We start from the raw sequence: 20,195 nt of genomic DNA on the forward strand, positions 1-20,195 counted from the left end.
AAGTCGCTTTGAAAATCTCTTTTTTTTTTTTAACCTGGAGTCCTCAACTTCTTTTTCCCTTCTGCTTTATTCTTTCAGGCTGATGGGTGAATTTGACTCTTATCAGAGTGGAGGCTCCGGGAATGTGCGTCACTTGTGTCAGAAATTGTGCAACTCTGCAGGGCAGTCCGTCCCAAGAAGGGCTTGGCGCAGGTCCACGGGTGTTCCCTGCTGGCCTCTTCCATTTCTTGGGAGCACAGGCTCCAAGTGCTGCCAGGCTGTGTGGCAATAGTGTGAAGTACATAAGTGGGCTGGTGTTAGGCCATCACTTTTATTTTTACTTGTGACAGTCCACCTTCCCTCTGAGCACTTGAGCCTAGCAATTCAGGATCGCGAGACTGAGTCACAAATGGGCTGGTGTTGGGTCGTGAGGCGAGTCTGTTTACTTCCTCTTCTGTGATTAAAAACACTTCCATCGTTAGTATATTGATAAGGAGATCTGATCGGTGGTTACCAGGGAAAAGGGGGGGTGGGGGGAGGGCACAAAGGGGGAAGTGGTGTACCCACAACATGACTAACAAAAATGTACAACTGAAATCTCACAAGGTTGTAATCTATCATAACATTAATTAAAAAAAAAAACACTTCCATCAACTGAACTAATATTTATTACAAATGAGATTAGAAGCACATTCATAGCCCAGACAATGTTGTGAAAGCTGATAGACATCTCTCTAAATACCAACCAGAGTTTCTGGATACTTGTTCTAAAATGCCAAGAGGCATGAGTCAGGCCGGCTGATAACCAGGTGAGTGCTTTCTGCCTCCTGCCAGGACACACATTAGTCATATTTGCCTACAGAGAAGGCATGACCCTCTATCTCCCACACCCCTGCCCCTGCCCTTATCCCACAACAACACACATATAAAAAGTAAAGTGAAGTGGGTGGTTTATGAGCAGCCTGCATGCAAGCAGCAGGCTCCACTTAGGATATTTGAAAATCAGAGTTCGTTATTTTTATTTTTAAAGGACAGACCCTAAATAACTATATCCTCTCATCACCATCTTTTACTAATTTGACATGAGCTATGCTCGTCTTTTCTACGGGACATTCTCAGTTTGCCTGTAGGACTAGAGAAAATGGAGCTGTTATCAGATTTACTTTCTGTTCTCTTTGGCAATTTCTTTTCTGTACAGTTTTGGGGGCAGGCAGTTCTTGTTTCTTGTTCTTCAAAACTTTAGTTTTTTGTAAGTATTCTTATAATATTAAAAAATTTTTAAATTAGACAAGATTTAAGAAGACAAGCTGTGACAATGTATTTTTTTTCCTTAAAGGGTGGCCCCCATTGTGTGTTCAGCTCTTTAAACATATGGGAAATAGAAGGGTTGGTTGTAATCAGATTTAACAGAATGTCAGTATTTTTCTAGAAAGCTAATTTTTCTTGAAGAATTTTCAGTGTTAATTTTTTTCTATATTATTTGCTTAAGAATTTGTGACTTTGAAGGATGTTGACCCTGTACCATAACAGCAGAGATGTCTAAAAAAAGTAAAACTATAATCTATCTACCAAACATTTGTAATAGGAAAATAGTTTGTATCCGAAGATATCAGTAGAACAGAGAGAATAAAATGTGGGCCGGCCTGTTTCTATGGGTCAGCCATGAAAATTCCCCACGTGTAATTCAGTCAAGTTCCCAAAAGATAGCTCTTAGTTTTTTCCCTATCCTCTTATCAGGTACAAAATCTAGAGAGTTGCCTTCTTGCTACTTAGAAAATTATTTCTTTTTCCTCATTACAGTGTATTGGGCTCGAGGGTGAGGTCTCCCTGCCTTAATCTCTGCGTGTGTGTGTGTGTAGACAGACGGTGAGACGCAACCTCCTGGCCCTCTCTAGACAATATATAACCAATACAAGTTTCAGGTCAATGTTCAATAGAGAAAATTGACCATATCAGCTCTAATCCAAATTTTTTCATAAGTAGTTCATGGAGCAGTTTTGTGGTAATTTTTTATTCCTATTCTTGGAGTTGTAGATTTTGATTATATTTTTCTGATTATAGTGTTTATCATTGGTAACATATTTGTAAAATTCTAAGAATCCATAGATAATTGCTGTTAGTATTTTGGTGCATTAACTTCAGTATTTTTTTTTCTATATATGTATGAAATCTTTGATTTGTTGTTTCTTCTTTCTATATAGTTGTAGTCATACTGTGAATAACAGTCTGCAACTTAATTTTTCTTACTTAATATTATAATTGTTTTTACATGTCATTAAAATCTTTATAAAGTTTTCTTTCTTGAATAAAACTTTTAAAAAGAAATCTTTAGGGGGCCGGCTCCATGGCCGAGTGGTTAAGTTCGCGCACTCCGCTGTGGCGGCCCAGGGTTCGGATCCTGGGCGCGGACATGGCACCGCTCGTCAGGCCACGTTGAGGCAGCGTCCCACATCCCACAACTAGAAGGACCTGCAACTAAGATATACAGCTATGTACACGGGGGGTTTGGGGAGATAAAGCAGGAAAAAAAAAAAAACCGATTGGCAACAGTTGTTAGCCCAGGTGCCAGTCTTTAAAAAAAACAAGAAAAAGGAAGATTGGCAACAATTGTTAGCTCAGGTGCCAATCTTTAAAAAAAAAAAAAGAAATCTTTATCCGTATTTTGATGATTTTCTTAGGATAGATTTCCTGGAATTAGACTTTCTTGATCAAAATTTATGAACATTTGAAGATTTTGAGTGTATATTGCCTAATTGCTTTTAGTAAAACTCTTACAAATTTATAGTCCTAAAGCATCTGTAAGTATTGAATGATCTTTTCATTAGCTTTAATAATTTGTAGCAAAAGTAGCTAACTTTCCACATTTTTGATTACCTCACTGATAAGGGGGGGGCGTTTTCATGTGTATTATATATTTGCATTGTTTCTTCAGTCTCATATTCTTTGTGATGATGTTTTCATAAAGTTAGGGCAAATAGGTGGTGGATAATCAACTTTTTTTCAGTGGTATTTTCATTTTAATAAGACATTTTTCCTTTTTAAATATGTGAAAGAATAAATAGTCTTTTTACAGTAGCAAATGGTTACATAAACAGGTTTTGTCATGCCTTCTCAATCTAGTTTTAGGTTATATGTTAGAATAACTACTTTGTGCTTTTGTCTTGACTGTGTTTTAGCTATAGGTATAATTATGTATGTTCATAAAGCTTAAAGAGTGGCATGCCCTTGGTGTTTTTCTTGTCTGTTTTTGACTCTTGCCTCCTCCCCCACCTCACCCCCAGGATAAATCCTTGCCTCCCTTGAGTCCATCTGTCAGGTCATCTGTCTAAGAAGTTAGCATTCCCTCGCTCTCTCCGAATCATCCAGAACAAATAGTCCGTGGCTAAAAAAAAGCTGATGAGCATTTCTGCATGGAAGGCAGACTTATCACTTTAGCAATCCCTATGTGTAGTCGGAGGCAAGAAGCCATTGGCTAAGGTGTGATTTCTGACCTCCAGCTCTGGCACAAATGCTTCTTTCAGTGATATCCCTCCCCCTTCCTCCTTTTAACCAGAGCTCTCCTCCAGTGGTATGCTGACTGGCTTGAACCCCTCTAAGAGCTTTCAAAGTCTGGTGATTCTCCCTCCTCGCCCTGCTTAAATCTCTTCCCTTCGAAGCCTAGTCTCCATGCCACCAGTGGTCATGGATTAAGCACGTTACCAGCACCAGGCTGTAGTGAGTATTTTCCACTGCCCTCTCATCCCCAGTGTTCAGAGGGGCGGGGCCTCCCTTGTGGATACAAAACTGGGAGTAGCTCTTCACATTCCACTCCCCTCACGAGTGGCGCAGCTCTGCTTAATGCCGTAAATTAAATGAGCGCATGTGGCCTTAAAGCAGTCCAGGAATGGAAGGCATGATTATCTTTCTGAGAAAATGATTGAGGCCACATTCAAAGAACTCAGTGGCTCCCAGGCAGCTCCCAAGGACACGTTGGTGTGGCATGACCTTTCTGGGCATGAATGGGATTTTAAAGTCTGCTTTTTCGTTAGTATACTAGTGTACATTCTCTGTATTATGCCTTGCCAAGCTGTGACTGTTGTCACAGTGGCTGTTGTTCCCATGTGTGCAGTTGTTAATTGTATAAGCCGGAAATGCAGAAACCATCTCAAGGCAAGGCAGCCTGAACAAAAGAGAAACGCTGAATGCCTCAAAGGAGCCGCTACAGAGAGGTGCAAATTCTCCCCCAACCCCTACACCCAGACCCAGATGTGCCTGTGATGTCATTGCAGCTGAGTCAGGACTTTACTAACAGGATACAAAATTATGAATATAATATGGAGTCCCCATTTCATCTCTTCGTGAACCTTCTATTCCTGCTGAAATTTGCATCTCCAGTGCCTTACACACTTCCTACAGAGTAGAACCTATACAGTCTGTCAGGTGAGTTTACTGAATACATTTTACTCCTCCCATCCTTGTCACCTTTGCTTGTGCTGTTAGCTGGCCAGGATAACCATCCCAGCATCCAGTCCGTCTGAATCCCACTCCTCCTCTGGTCATTCATCGCACTTACTGCTCAGACCATTCTTATGTTCCTTAGTCATGCAATATTTAATTTGAGCATCTATATTTTTGTGTCTGTACTCAAAGAGATTGTAAACGGTGAGAGAGTAAAGACAGTGCCTTGTACTCCTCAGAGTGGCAAGCATAGTGCTTTGCACATAGTAGAGGCTCAGTAAATACCTCAAGGATTAACTCATTAATTTTTTCTCTAAGAACATGGATTTGAATGGGTAAGTCTGAAAGAAGAATCCGGGACCTCCTCTATATTGAGTAAACTTGGTTATAGTGGTGAAATTTTCTTGGCCTCAAACTATATACTGAATGAAAATTGGTGATGCGTACTTTGTGGAATTATTTTTAGCCTGAACTTTCCAAATTGACTGTAGTGCAACACATTATCTATAGAGCTTCTGCCTCTCCTCTTCTGGCTTATCTAGCTTTACCCATCCTTTTAAGACTCAGCCCAGGGTCCAACTTACAAAAAACCCTTCCCCACCTTGCTAATCTCAATCTGCTCCTTCTTTGCAACCCTGGAGGACAGCTAACTCTCTTCCATCATTGATTTAGTATTTGCAAATACTACACTGTATTATATTCGAATCATTTGGTGTATCTGGCTTCCTTCCATAACTAGATTGCAGGCTCCTTTGAGGTTTCAGGACCATAGTTCAATCCCTTTGCATACAGCACACTAATTATTGGGTTGTTTGTCCCTGGATTTAGAGGAAAGCATTCAGAAAATTAGTTTGCTTGGCTCTGTTACCTAATAACTGTGTGAGCTGAGTAAATCACTCTCCCTCTCTGAATTTAAGTTTTGTCATCTATAAAATATCTATAAAATGATCATAATCTCTCACAGAATTATCATGAATATTAAATAAGGTTATGGATGGGCAAGTGTTTTCAAATTGTAAACCAATATACTAATGGAAAAAATTATTGTCGTTACTTGTTAACTAAAAAAAAAAAACAACTCTATTCCTTCACATAAGTTCCTTGAGGAAACTCTGTGTTCCCTATAGTGCTGAAAAGTCATTTTTTGTTTTTTTGGTTTTCTAACTCACATATTAGTAGGCTGATTGGAAGACTTTTGAGCTTCTGTTTTACATATTTTTACATATTTTTAAATAAGAAATACTTTCTGACTTAAGAATTTAGGCATGTTGTCTATCTTCATTTCAAGGTTGGTATGTTGACCATCCATTAGAAATAATAGATTATAAACAGTGTCCTCAGTGTGCTCAGAATAAATTTTTAAAATATTGAATAATTTTTATTAACAATATACATGACCACAAGCAATATAAAGGTGCAGTTGAGTGGCTTGTGGTAGGAAATGAAGGAAAGGATTTGAAAGAAAAGGTTATAATTCTTTTTCGGTAATTTTCTTCCCTAGTTATACATTAGAATCATCTGAGTTGCCTAAAAAAATTTATATCCTTGGGCTCTGCCCCAATTTAATCAAAATTTCTGCATAGAGGGTCAGTCCATTGTTGGTACAGGTGAATAGTATGAAACAAGCAGGTCATTTGAAGATTTCCACATGCTGTCGTTTAATATCGTGTTATTAAACTTAGCTGCTTCTGTGGCAGTAGGAATATTGCAAAGGAATAGTACAGGGAGAGTCAAACAACTGCATGGTGTCATCTGAGTCTCATTAGAAGTGGAGTGGATACCTCCTCCATATGAGGTACACTGTGCTAAGTGTGCAAACTTGCTCAAGCAATGGTCCCTGCCATTGACAAGTATTTGGCTAGTGGGAAGAGGAATGTAGAGGATGCTGTGGGGTCAGTGGAGAAGATCGGGTGCACTGTGCCTGGAGACCAAGGAAAGGCTTTAGAGGATGAAATCAGAACTGCCCAGATAGACAAGAAGTGTAGACTAGACGTTGGGTGGGGAATTCTGGCTATTTGCAAAACAAGCAGTGTTAGCATTTCCTCTAGACCTTGCACACACTGGCTGTTCCATAAATATTAATTGTGAGTAATGATAGTGATGATCTCCATGACTGAAATTAATTGCTTACTCATTAGTCCAAAAGGACCTCAAGAGATAACTGTCGTTGAGTAAGAAAATGGACCAGACACTACATTCTTTGCATATGATTTTTCCAAATCTGGAAATTCTTTCTTATAGCTAGTAAAAATTATTTGTGGTGCTATGAGAGAACTGTATATTCCATCCTAAATTTAAGAATGCCTAGTTTCTCTTCTCTATAAAATATTCTTTTGTGTAATGAAGAACAGTATTAATTTTCTGGTCTTTGAAAATTTTTATTTTGTTTCTGACTCTATTCTGTATTTTTCCTTTAGAGTCATCACAGTCTTAGAAAGGGTACAATCAGGCCCATGTGTTGTAAAAAGATTACATTGAAGTTTTTCAGTATTATTTATCATGTGATACTACTGGGAAATTACTTTCTTTTTAAACTGCATGCCATGTTGTTTGTTAGGTGGGGGTCATTAGACCTCCAGTCTCTTTTCTCCTGTAGCTACAAACAGTCATTGTTCACCTGGTATATGTGACATTTACTTTTCATTTCTAACTCGGCAGCCCTCTATCTACCCACCATTGAATGCCACTCTGCGATTACCCTCCTCTCTTGGACAATACATATTATTATCCTCTATTTTTACCCCAGGTATGAGAGAGAGCTAAATGAAATAAGTCCTAATATTTTGTCCCCTTTTTCTCAGAAAAGCATACACGTAGGAGGATATACCATATTTTTTTCACAAAAAGTATAGAAAGTCATTTTTGCAAAGAAAATGGGATATTTTCCTTAGTGCCAAACTTCCATTATGTGTTTATTTATTTATTTTCCATGAGAGAAATTCATGCCTTATAAAATCAAGGTCCCTTTGAAGCTATACCTCTCCCCTCTCTATCAATTTTGTTTTCCTTTAGAACATCATTTGGTTGATAAATTTCCTAGTATCCTTTTTAGCTGTCTGATATTGATAAGGTTTCTGGGGAGCTGGCGTACACTGTTCATTTCACCCCAATTCAGCACTGTTTTCCTTATCTGTGGCCTACCAGAAGTAACTTGGGGTTAAGGTTTGGCACTTCCTTCTGGTGTTTTGGCTTTGGCGCTGCAAACATATCACAAAGCAGACATAATATGTGGACAAACAGCTAGAGACACTAGTAGAATCTTGTCAGCAAAAAAGCAGAAAAGCCTCTGAAATGTGAAAAGGAGAAAATTGTGCTCAGTGAATTTGTGATAGCACACTTGAGTTTATCAATGAAAGCACAACTGGTATTATGTATTAGGAAATGAACTGGATTTATATTCTTTAGCATCATTTGCTCTTCAGCACTGGATGTAAAAGTAATTAATAGCTCATGCAATTTGCGTGTGTTGTTCTCTCATAGCTCATGTGTTTACGTGGAAACACTTAGCCACATATACAAAAGAGGCCTCGAGTAATGTTCCTTACATAAGGGAGATAGCATCAGACCCCTAATAGTTTATATATCCTCAAACTCTATTTATGGTGAAAGTCAAGATCTTGAAGTGTTTGCCGCTCCCAGGTTTAATTGGTTTTATCTACTGTTATTATAACAACCTTATCTCTGCAGACAGTTGCATGGATAATATTTGGAGATCGGAATTCAAGCCCGGACAGACAGTGTCATCTAGCAATTAAATGTTATTTGATAGTTTTCTGTGTGGCTCAGGTGTTGGGGAGCTCCTGCCTCTGGTTGACGGTCTTTATAGCATCATAAAATTGTTCTCAGGGGAAATCTGGATATGGAAAGCTTTCCGAATAGAAATGGCTAGAAAAGCCAGGGTAAAGTGCGGTTCAGGCTTTTGTGGCAGTTTCAGTCATTGTTGCCTAATGACTGTGCAGTTCAGATCTGAGAGATGTTTAATTATTTCTGTTACTGCATTTTGGTGAAAGGATAAAGAAGCCGTCTAGTTCCATGACACAGATACTGGTGTATGTTTTGGGGGAGTCCATTAAATGGATCACCATTGCTTTTCACATGCCCAATTTAATCCCTCATATGAGAACAATGTAAAACATACTCTTTATAGGAGAATTCTTGATGGATGTTTAACTGCGTAGATCTAATTAGATGCAGAGCAAGACTTTCCCCAAATGATTAACTGGCAAGATTAGGTAGACCTTCCTTTGTTTTGTTGGGATTTGGGTTTTCTTCCTGTGATATTCCTTTTTATCTTTTAAAATGAATTTTTGAAAGCAGAAATGGAGGCAAAGCAAGCACTTGACACAGCTAAGGTTTGAAGAATATTGTAGTTATTCTTTTGGGCTTTTCTGGGAGTGGATTACCTCTTTAACTTCCTATGGCCTGTTTGGGGAAGATGGGGAGAAGCCCCATTCAGGCTCCTCTGTAGGGGAAGCACTAAAGTGCCCTGCTCATTATATGTTTTAATTGCTCTGTTGTGCCTAGAATGTAGATTAACTCTCTAACACCTGAAAAGAGATTCCCCCTTCCTATGGAGAGCAGTGAGAGGAGAGACAATAGGATGACAAATGAAATCGCTAAGTGGAGCCCTGATCAATAGAGAGTGCTGTCCATTTGGGTAATGGACATCCCTGTCATCTCAGCTGTTAAAGAATTCAGCAGAGATGAGTCCCCAAAGGTCTGCAAAGTATAAGGCGTCCAATACAGGAAGCATTACCACCTCCTTCCCCAACCCCAATAAATAAAAAGGTGCATCTCAGGAGCTCACTCGTTAGCTGCAGTAAGCTGTCGTGCATGGAATTTATTGTACTCTATTTTCAAAAATCTGTGCACAAAGCAGAAAGACAACCTGGAGACCGGGGGGATGGTCTTTGTTTTCTCAGACCTTATCGGTGGTGTGAACACCTCAGGTAACCTTGTGTGCGAGGAGGAGAAAAGTCTTCCAATTTAAAATTAGGAGGTTGTTTAAATTGCTCTTTTAAAATATCCCTCCCTCCACCTGGCGATTGAAAGCCAGCATATTTGGCAACCGGGAAGCTTGACGAATCGCTTTTGTCAGCCAGCCATATGGCAGATGGGGTGGAGGTCACTGCGGTGCCCAGCCTTCCTTCCTCAGATTAGTGCCATTCGGTCCACACGTCCAGTTCTGGCAGAGGACCGTTCATGGTTTTTCCTTTCTAAATACCTTCAGTATGGTCAGTCTCTACTTCTTAGAAACTCCAAGTTTCTTCCATCCCACGTTGCCTCGTGGAGGCTGGATGGAGGCTGTTTCTTCATCTGTCTTGCCACTACTCTTCTCACCCAGCTAATTCCCAAAGGGATTGCTGTAACCATGGTTGCCAGACTCGCTGCTGGAATGTGCATGTGAGGGTTTCCGGCTGGTGGTGAAGAGGAGGGCCGTTTCGCTGGGCAGTCAGGTGTGGGTCATTAATTTTCAGTGCTGTTGTTTAACTATTAATGAGGTCATGGCCCCAGGGCAAGACTGACTTTACCTATCAGATGTCTCCCATCTCCCAGCAGACTGTTCACCTTTAGTCAGAGCTCTCCACTAATAATTGTCCTGGGCAGCGTTCACACGCCATTGCCTCATCTCTTAACCTCAGCTTCTTCTAGATAAGAAATAATTCCTCCTGCCCATCTCCCCGGTCATCCATCTTCAGTAAGGCCCATAAAACAAAGCCGTTCCCATTTTCCATTAACCTCTATGTCCTGAAACTTAGAGCCATATATACTTTCTCTTCTTCTTCAGCAAGACGCGTCTACTTGCCATCGTTTTCAGGAGGTCTTAAATTATGCAGAAAAGGCAGGCATCACCCCTGTTGACCTAACCACCTACTTTACCTTTTATTTCTCTCCTATTTACCATTGGAGTTGATAATTTGTAGAACTCAGTAAAGTAATTCACAACTGTCAGCATCTTTATTATATTGCAGCCAGCAGCAGAAATCGTAACCTGAAGGGATATCTACTAAATCAGGATTTCTGTAGCATAAGCAGTGTAAATGAATTCCTGCACATTACATTATTATTTTTATAATGTCTTTATTAAAAAGGAAAGGAGAGGATGTCTATTTAGAACAAGTACAGCACATCCAGAGGCTGATAGCTGCTTAGGGTTGGAAAAGAGGCACCTTAAACATCCTAAGCTCCGGCGTCTGCCCATTTGGAATCACCGCCGTATGCTCAGCAGGTCAGCACCTGGCCGTGATCTCACCAGCAGTAAAGGGGTCATTCCTGCCACTTCATCCTCCGCCTGTTCTCTAGAGCAGCACAGAGAAAGATCTCTTCTGCATGACAACTCTTCAGGTATTGGAGGGTAGGTATCATGTTTCCTGAAACAGTCTCTTTTCCAGCCTAAACATCTCTAGTTTTTTTAGCCATTCCTCATCTGTCATGCTTTCTGCAGTTTCACCATCCTGTCTGCCCTTTCATTTGTCAGTGGAGGTTTGCAAGAGGATGTCCCAAGCACTGCAGTAGTATATGGTCTGGGCTTTATGAAGTATAGGACATAGATTACGTCTCCTGATCGGGACTCTAGGTTTTGGTTAAAGCAGCTAAGATTACCTAGGGTTTAGGGCACAGCCTTGCCTCCCTGGTTCATGATGAACTTGCAGTTAACCAAAATTCTGCAGACTATTTCACATGAACTTTAATTAAGGTGGAGACCCACCTCCCTTTTGTCTCTTGTGTGGTTGACTTTTTTGAACCTGAGTGCAAGGCTTTAAAAAAAAATCTTTATTAAAGGGCGTCTTATTGAATTCTAAATCTAGAATCTTTTACAGCTTTGATTCATTGGCAGATTCATTTTTAAAATTCTGTTTATAAAGTGGTGCATCTATACCAATATATAAATATGGCAAAAGGAAGTAATAACACACCCGGGTGCTGCTTTAGAAGAGAGGCAGTGCACAGCTCCTGGTAAACAGCCACCAGTACCAGCTGCCTTTTCTCAGTGCCCAACATGCCAGTCCCAGAGTGGAAGAGTGTCACATGTTATTTCTCATCCTTACAGCAAACCTACAAGGTGGGTGTTTTTGTTACCCCTTTTACAGATGTGGGAACCAAACTGGGAGATGTTAAGTGACCTGCCTGAGGCCACAACACCAGTAAGTGGCACAACCAGGATTTGAGCCCAGATCTCTTGCTGTTTCTCTTTTGACTCTGCCTTGGTATCTGTGTTAAATTTCATATGTTAATTTGGCTTTTAAGGTAAGGTCCCAAATTCCCCAATATTTTACATAGGCCATTTGAAACCATAGCAAGTCAGTGGATTAGAAACCAAGAACAGGGGCCGGCTCCATGGCACAGTGGTTAAGTTTGCACGTTCCGCTTCCAATGCCCAGGGTTTGCCTGTTCAGATCCCAGGTGCAGACCTACACATGCTTGGCAAGCTATGCTGTGGCAGGCATCCCACATATAAAGTAGAGGAAGATGGGCACTGATGTTAGCTCAGGGCCAGCCTTCCTCAGCAAAAAGAGGTGGATTGGTGGCAGATGTTAGCTCAGGGCCAATCTTCCTCAGCAAAAACAGGAGGATTGGCAGTAGATGTTAGCTCAGGGCCAGTCTTCCTCAGCAAAAAGAGGAAGATTGGTGGCAGATGTTAGCTCAGGGCTAATCTTCCTCCAAAAAAAAAAAAACCAAAACCAAGAACAAAATGTTCCTGTGATGGAGATAAATTACTGCATACACTATCTAACTATGGTAGTCATTTGTTCAGACTCTTTACAAAGGTTTTGGTTCTCTTATCTTCCAGACTTCTGGTTGATATCTTAATTGCACTTGCCCACCCCCATAATTTTGGTGTGAAATTTGGTGCTACTGTGACTTGGAGTGGTCTAGCAAATGTAAGTGGAAGTGACCCGTGTCACTTCTAGCCAGGAGCTTTAAGAAGCAGTATGTGCTTCGCCATGCTATTTTTCACCTCTGGCATGACCATGAGCAGCTCTCAAGATAGTAACTGTCTATCAACCTAGTCCCTGAGAGACTACAATGAGCAGAACCCCTTGCTGACTGGCAGTGGGCTTTACGTATAAGCCAGAAATAAATCTTTATTGTTTCAGGCCACTGATATTTGGGAGTTGGTTGTTACTGCTTCATAATCTAATCTATCCTGACTATTATAACTAGCTTTCCAAAGCTAGAACATGAATGAGATGCTTGTAATGAATCCTAACCCTTGTTAAAGACTAAAAGGTAGAAAATGTGCACGTACCTGAAAACCTTCTTGATATGAAAACACATAAAGCAATCTGGTGTACAGGCAATACCTAAAACCTCTATTTTCTTACTATCCATGTTACTAATGCACAGTGAAATCTGCATTTGTATATAGGACATTCTTAGCCTGGGCTCTCTTGTTTTGTTTTTTTTTTTTGAGGAAGATTAGCCCTGTGCTAACTACTCGCAATCCTCCTCTTTTTTGCTGAGGAAGACTGGCCCTGAGCTAACATTCGTGCCCATCTTCCTCTACTTTATACGTGGGACGCCTACCACAGCATGGCGTGCCAAACGGTGCCATATCCGCACCAGGGATCCGAACCGGTGAACCCTGGGCTGCTGAGAAGCAGAATGTGCTCACTCAACTGCTGTGCCATCGGGCCAGCCCCTTAGCTTGGGCTCTCTTGAAGGCAGAGCCTGGATCAACAACTTATGTGCTAACATTTTGTTGGGAGAGAGGAATAGTTGACCATGCAATTGCAGGGAAGCAAAAAGGTGAGAGGAAAAAAAATGAATTGAGGCAGGAAAGGTGGAAAAGCAGTACAAGGTGATGTGTTAGGAAGCCAGCCATAGCTTCAGCACAAAACAGAAGTGGTCATGTGGAAAGGCACCAGAGAGAGACAATATTTCAAAACCACTCTGCCTTAGACTAATTCACCAGAGAGATGAAAGGCAAGAAATTCATCTCCTGGCTCTTTGCCTTGTCCTGACTCTCACTGGTCAAAATCCTATGCATTTCTACTCTTGCTACCTATGCCTTCCCAGGCAGGTTCTGGGGAAGCCAGAGCCTCCGAGGGTACCATCGAGGCAATGCGCACACAGGGTGGGCTCTCCTTGTGCCAGGTGGTTGCCTTGGGCTGTGGTGTCATTAGTGATGGCAGCCAGAGTTTATCTTGCCTGGTACATAAATTGAGTCTAGTATATAGATTAACAAACCTTGAGTCTGGAGCTCTTCACCGCTCAGGAGTTATGTGTCCTCACCTGTGAACAGGGTACATTGGACTGGATTATTTCAAAAATCCCATTAATTTTAACATCTTGATGTTTTAGACTAGTTTTTCGAATCATCCCAACCATTTGTCTACCAATGTTGGAATCATTGGGCAGCTGATCTAATTTAATTGTCGAGAAAACTAATTTAATTGTTGAGAAAACTGAAATAACTTGAACCTGAACAATGTTTAAAAAAAAATATATGAAATTTTTACCCTAGATAGTGTTTCTTAAACACTTATTTTTTTACAGTGACTCATAATAAGAAAATGGTTTTAGAAGTGGTCAAGAAAATATGTATACACAAATACATGCACATAATCGAAACAAATTTCACACAAGAATACTTCCCTTACCATTTATAAGTAACTGTGGCATGTTCTATTCAGTTCTATTCTGTTAAAAAATAGTCTACTACTCAGTAATGGGTCATGATCCACAGTTTGAAAAGCCTAGAACATATCTCATCTGTCTGTCTGTCTGTCTGTCTATAACAATTTATTGTATATGATAAGGTAGCCCTTTTATACCTAAACCTATGTGTATAATTAAAATATCAAATTTCATTTATGATAATTTTGACCATAATGACATCACTGAGAGAAATGTTAAACATTTAATTTTCAAATGGTTTTTATTGTTGTTTTTAGGAAGAATATTCCAGCTGCGAGAAGATAGAAATAGAAAATTCATGAACTGTTAGTACAACCGAGAATAGAAGTGTGTGGAAGTTAGCTAGAGGGTTTCTTGTTTTTGAGACCATCATTTTAGACTCATATTATGTACATAAGACTGCCATAGTTTAGCTGAGTGGTCAAGCAAGTTTCATCCTTCCCTTTTTATAAAATTCTGAATTTTGCTTTTTTTTTTTTTTTTAACATTTTGGAGTTTAAAGTGCACTTAGGATGTGCTCTGAGTAAATTAAATTGTTGATTGTGATGGCAATTAAAAAAAAAAAAAGTCCAAACTGTTTCTTAATCATGATTAAGCTGTGTATCTATAGCTTAGTAAAAGCCATTGTTGTTTTTCTCTTAATAACTAACGTCCCACAGACATTAGCCATAGCCCATAGCTATGTCCCATAGCCAGAGGTCCTGTTTCTGGCTTAGTTTTGATGAGAGCTCTTCAGGTGAAGGATGTTTTCCTGTGTCATGGCAGTCAGTTGTCACAGCAGCCCTGTGAGTCGAGCAGGGTGGGTAATACTCTTCCCATTTTACAGATGACTAAGGTGAAGAGGAACCCCCTCTGGCCTTTCTGTAAATCACCAGCTCTCTGTGAGTTTCGAGATGTGATTTTGTGTTAACAGCGACAACAGTATTTCCTCTGGTCCATCTACCCGCCAGGCTTTGTTTCCTGAAAATCATTTTATTTCCTGGTTTCTGAAATAACATCTGTGGAGGATGTTCTGAACAACGTTTACTTGGAGGGAGAATGTTGTGGCATTTTTCATGTTCGAAGTGGGAGGAGAAAGCCCAGGAGTCAAATCTGGCTTCTGATGTGGTCATCGTCAGTCATTATCTGACCATCCTCATATCCTTTCACTTATTCTATTTTTTTTTTTTTTTTTTTGGTGAGGCTGATTTGCCCTGAACTAACATCCATTGCCAATATTCCTCTTTCTTATCTTTTTTTTTGCTTGAGGAGGATTAGCCCTGAGCTAACATCTGTGCCAATCTTTTCTGTACTTTGTATGTGGGATGTCTCCACAGTATGGCTGATGAGTGGAGTAGGTCCACACCCATGAACCCAAGCCGCCTAAGTGGAGTGCAGAACTTTAACCACCAGGCTCTGGGGCTGGCCTCTCCTTTCCCATTTTTCCACTGTAGTTTTCACATCTCTTAAATGGGATTATTATGAAACTTCCCTACCTGCCACATAAGGTTATTATGCATCTGAAATATGATAATGTACTTGAAGAATACCCTGAAAAGGTGAATTAATATTATCAATACAATAGTATTAGGATTGTTATTATTTTCCCTCATCCCATTCTCCCAACACACACACACATACACACATACGTTGATCTAGAAGAACCTTAGTCATTTTAAAAGAAAATAAAGTTTACCTGAATGACCAGTTTGCAAACAGAGCAAGAACATGGGGTATTTGGTTTTTTTGGCTCTTAGACAAAATATAAGGCCATATTTATAGGCTGTAAACTAAGAGGGGGGACAAAAGCACAAATAACTTAATTTTTCCCAGCACAAAAGTATTTTCTTGTGATTTACCCAGGAGAAAATAAAGTGGAAATCTGTCATTTTCTAGTTAATATAGTTGGTTATGCTCTATCAAAAATGTTTACTACATGTGGTCCTATAGTCATTATATTAAAAGAATAGCATAGGTGAATCCCTTTTTTTCACTTTAAACCCTCTTGTCATAACTTGTTGACTATTCTGATGGCTTGACAGTATTTTCCTGGCACTCTAAGCTATTGTAATACTATAATTGAAGAAACCAGAATTTCGCATTGTACTTATAGTTTATCCTCATACTCTCCTTTTTCCCATAGCACCTTATTATTTAGGAATTTGCTTTCCTGAGCTCCTTGGGATGACTTGCTACTCCACTGATTTAGTTGTTAGAATGAAATAATGTACTTGCGCATTCAGAAGTAAATCCTGTTCTATTCTTCTCTATACACTTTTTACTTGGGAAACTATTTAATCAGAGAATCTATTTATAATCCATGACCATATAAAAGCACGTATAAAGATGATTTCTAGAAAGGCAGAACTCATATAGCTTTTGCCTTGTGGAATATAGTTGAGTAACTTGTGGCAGAGGGTATCCATGTTCAGATCCAGCCAAATCTGGGCTGTTTGCTTTCTCTCGTCAGAGTGAGCAGAAATCCCATGTAAAGCCCAGCCCTAGTTTCAGGAAGAATGTTTCCGTGTAAACCTTGTGTTGGAATGAATTGATGCAGAGAAAATGCAACTCTGGCTGTAGACCCATGGAGCTAGAACCAGGATCAGACTTTGAGTCTTCCAAGTGAAATCTACTCTTATTGCAAAAATCAGTTTCCTCATTCTAAAATCTAGAATCTAGATTCTAGAATGAATCATTCTAGAATGGTACGATGTCTTTATCTTTTAACTTCCTGGATAAACTAAATAAACAAATTTCTCTTGTTTTCTATGATCCTGTATTGATGGTTATAAACAAAATGGCATCATGTCTTCTTTTGATTGACTTTTTGGGGCAGGTTCTGGTTCTTTTGCATGTCCATCATAAACATCTTCTACAGGGCAATATACATTTGACTGCTGACTAAATAAAAGCTTTGAAAGAAAATTTAAAAATAGGTTTTAAAAATCAGAGCACTTCCTGTTGCTTCAAATTTAAGTGAGGTGCTCATTGCTCAAAAACAAAAAACTTGAAATATCCGCAGTAACATATTAGGGAAAAAAGAGATAAGAAAGCAACATATATTGAGAATACGCCATGCACTCTATCTTTATATCTACTATGTATCCACTGTCCACATATCTACCGTGTTACCAAGAACTGTGCTTTCTCCCATACATTAGCACGTTCATCTCATGATCTCATTAATCTCATAATCCTTGCAAGTTATAGTATAATTACCTTTGTTTTTACGTAAGAAACAGGCTCAGAGAGGTTAACTTTTCTGTCTGAGATCCCCCAGGCAATGCTGGATGTGAAAGAAAACCCTTCAGGCCATCGCAGCCTCCAAAGCTCATGCTCTTTTCCTGTATGTTGTGCGGTTACTCTAAGATTAATAATTGTAATTCAGAAGTGAAATTGTGTATCACACACACATATATGCCTAATCTGCATTAAAGTCTGAATTTAATTAAAAACTGTGAGCTCACATGTTACTACTTTTTATAAATTTATTTACTACAATTGAAATTTCTAGGGTGATCTTTTATGAGTATGAAGCAACTGTTCAAAAGGTTATTAAAGATGTTAGGTGGCATCACATGGGCAAAGATAGATGGATACAGGTAAAATGGAAGTCCTTTCTGCACTTACAGATTTTTTGCTGGTTCCCCATAGGCCTGAGAAGATACCAAGCAAAGTTACCTCTCCTTGGATTTAATTATGAGGTCCGACTGTACCTACTGTATAAAAACCCAGGCTTTTAGTGAAGCAAATAGTTTCAAAGTTCTCCTCTATCTTCAGTGTATCTTCAGTGTCATTAGACATGCATTTAGTTTACGTTAACGAAGTGAACAGTAGATGATGTGTAAATCATATCAAATGCCCTTTGTTCTTCACCTTCCATAGGCTGTTGTTGCATTTTTAATATACTTAGACGCTTACCTATTTTGAGGTACTTTCTGCTCTGCTGTGACTCACTCAACCTGTGCTCTAGGCCTTTTTCTGTGACCAGGCAAACAACAGTGTTTTGCTGTTGTTAATATCCATTCCCACCTGTTGAGTAATTGTTCCTACTGAGACAGCTGGTGCCAAGAATGGCCTTTATGTTACCTCCAGTGAATTTTGTGAGTAACTTCAAGTTAAAGAGTCACTCATGGTAATTTTAAGTTAGAGTGTGCCTGGCGCAGTGACCTCATCTACAGTAAAGATTGACGTGGGCAGAAAAAGGTTAAAGAGTGTTATTTTGGTTAATTAACTACATGAATTACAAAACAGAAGAACCCAAGAGATTGATTTTCAAAATGCAAACCACTGGCATTAAAAAAGAACCTTTTAATTGCTATCTTGCGCCACCTTAAAGATATTCAGAAACCAACCTGTTACTTTAAATTGCCACACAATTTAATTATTTTCTATTAGAAGAGTGAAAGGAATTGGAAGAAAGGAGATATATCTGCTCTTGTTAATTGCAAATGGTAATCCACAGTCTGCTTCTGCTACCTGTTGTCATTCTTCCTACCAACCAAATGTGAAAGCACCCATGCATCGCTCATCTGCGTAAGGAAAAGGAAACTCTCATTTGTTAGTACAAAGGGATTTATTTCAATAAAGAAATAAAGTGAAGGGATGACAGATAAGTGCACTTAAACCTTCTGTACATTACAGCAAGCCTGTAGAATTTGGGTACTGAATATGATCTCTGTATTCTGCTAATGATAGAGCCTCGTGGTCAGACTGATGTCGTGCCTGGAACCATAATCCTCTCTTTATCCCACTTCGGTGCTTCCATAGCAGGCAGGAGGCACAAACGCATTGCTGATTCTTTCGCTCTCCACCTGCTGGCCCCCTTGTGAACTGGAACTTTTGAGTGATGTAGCCTTTTGGGTGTTCGCACAAAGGGCGCACGTTTGCGAGCCGTGTGCCTACTGCAAAGCAGCGGGAGAGCAAAAGCCTTAAAGACATGTTGAATTGTTTTGTGTTTAAGCAAATGGAAGACAAACAAATTGGATATCTGAGACTATTTATTTAAACAAACAAAAGAGCACACGTATTTAGTTTTCATAATTGATTGATATCTTGGCTGTTTCTCAACTCTAGATAACACTAAGATAGCTGCCCTTCCAGAGGGGTCTGGCATATGTAAAGTGTTTAAAAAGCAAAGAATAAGCCAGAAAAAAGGGCAATACTGTTCAGGCTGTGTGAAGAGTTGCCATTGTTGATTTTTTTAAACAATAGTAATGGAGCTTAGTAACATTAACTTGGTAAAGTAAGGCGTTTTTTCTCCTTTATTTATTTGTCTTGTGGAGTCATATTTATCAGTGGAAATTAAACGGTCTTTACATTCGGTGAGCCCTGTTTAGGTGTTGGGAATACCCTTCTGTTTGTTAACAAGGCAGGGTTCCTACCCTCATGAAGCTTCATTTTGAGGGGGAGGTACTGAGAGCCTTCAAATAAACGAATAAACAAGAGAATTACAGATGGTGGTGATGTGAGCAAAACATAAAGTAAATAAAACCTAGAGATGTGGTAGAGAGTAGGAGGTGGAGGAAAGCTACTGAAATGGCTTGCGTGGTAATATTTGAACTGAGACCAGAAAAATGACAAAGAACCAGGGGACGTAGGTGTTAGTGGCTCTGGGGAGCATAGAGTCCTAGGTGACTGGTGGATGTTTCAAGGGGGTCTTCGTATCCCCTCATATCACAAAGTCTGATGGTGTACTTTAAAGTGAGTGCGTATATGCCTCGGAGAGACACCATTATTTTTCAATATATACAAATATACATGCTGTTGGGATTAGTAAAATACAATTCATGTAAAAATGTCATTGCACTGAGAGAAGTTTTTGTCATTTTGCGTTTTTTAGTGTTCAGATAAAAGAAATACAACTATTTTCATGTGGGAGCTTTCAACCTTGAAAAGATTGGGAACCACTGCTGTATAATAGTTATGGATAGATGCATTTCTGCTGCATAAGAATGGTTTGCCTATCCTTTTAGCAGAACAAGAGAGCGTAAACTAATATATAGGTCTAATGATAAAACATCACAGGTTCATTTTCCACTTAGATTCAAATCATATTACATTTATCTAATAATTAATATTTATGGACTAAATTTTAAGAGAGTGGAAGCTTGGAAAATAGACAAGAGGGTATTTATTCAATATGATTCACTTAAATA

At 39.4% G+C, this 20,195-nt stretch overlaps 1 protein-coding gene across 2 annotated transcripts in view; it reads left to right on the forward strand.

Moving 5' to 3' along the window:
* EFNA5 (ephrin A5) overlaps positions 1–20,195 on the forward strand; it is a 272,655-nt gene that overhangs the window by 122,221 nt on the left and 130,239 nt on the right. The gene's annotated exons all lie outside the window — the stretch shown is intronic.

The sequence above is a fragment of the Equus przewalskii genome, chromosome 13 (assembly GCF_037783145.1).
Source record: "Equus przewalskii isolate Varuska chromosome 13, EquPr2, whole genome shotgun sequence".
In the NCBI taxonomy this organism is placed as follows: domain Eukaryota; kingdom Metazoa; phylum Chordata; class Mammalia; order Perissodactyla; family Equidae; genus Equus; species Equus przewalskii.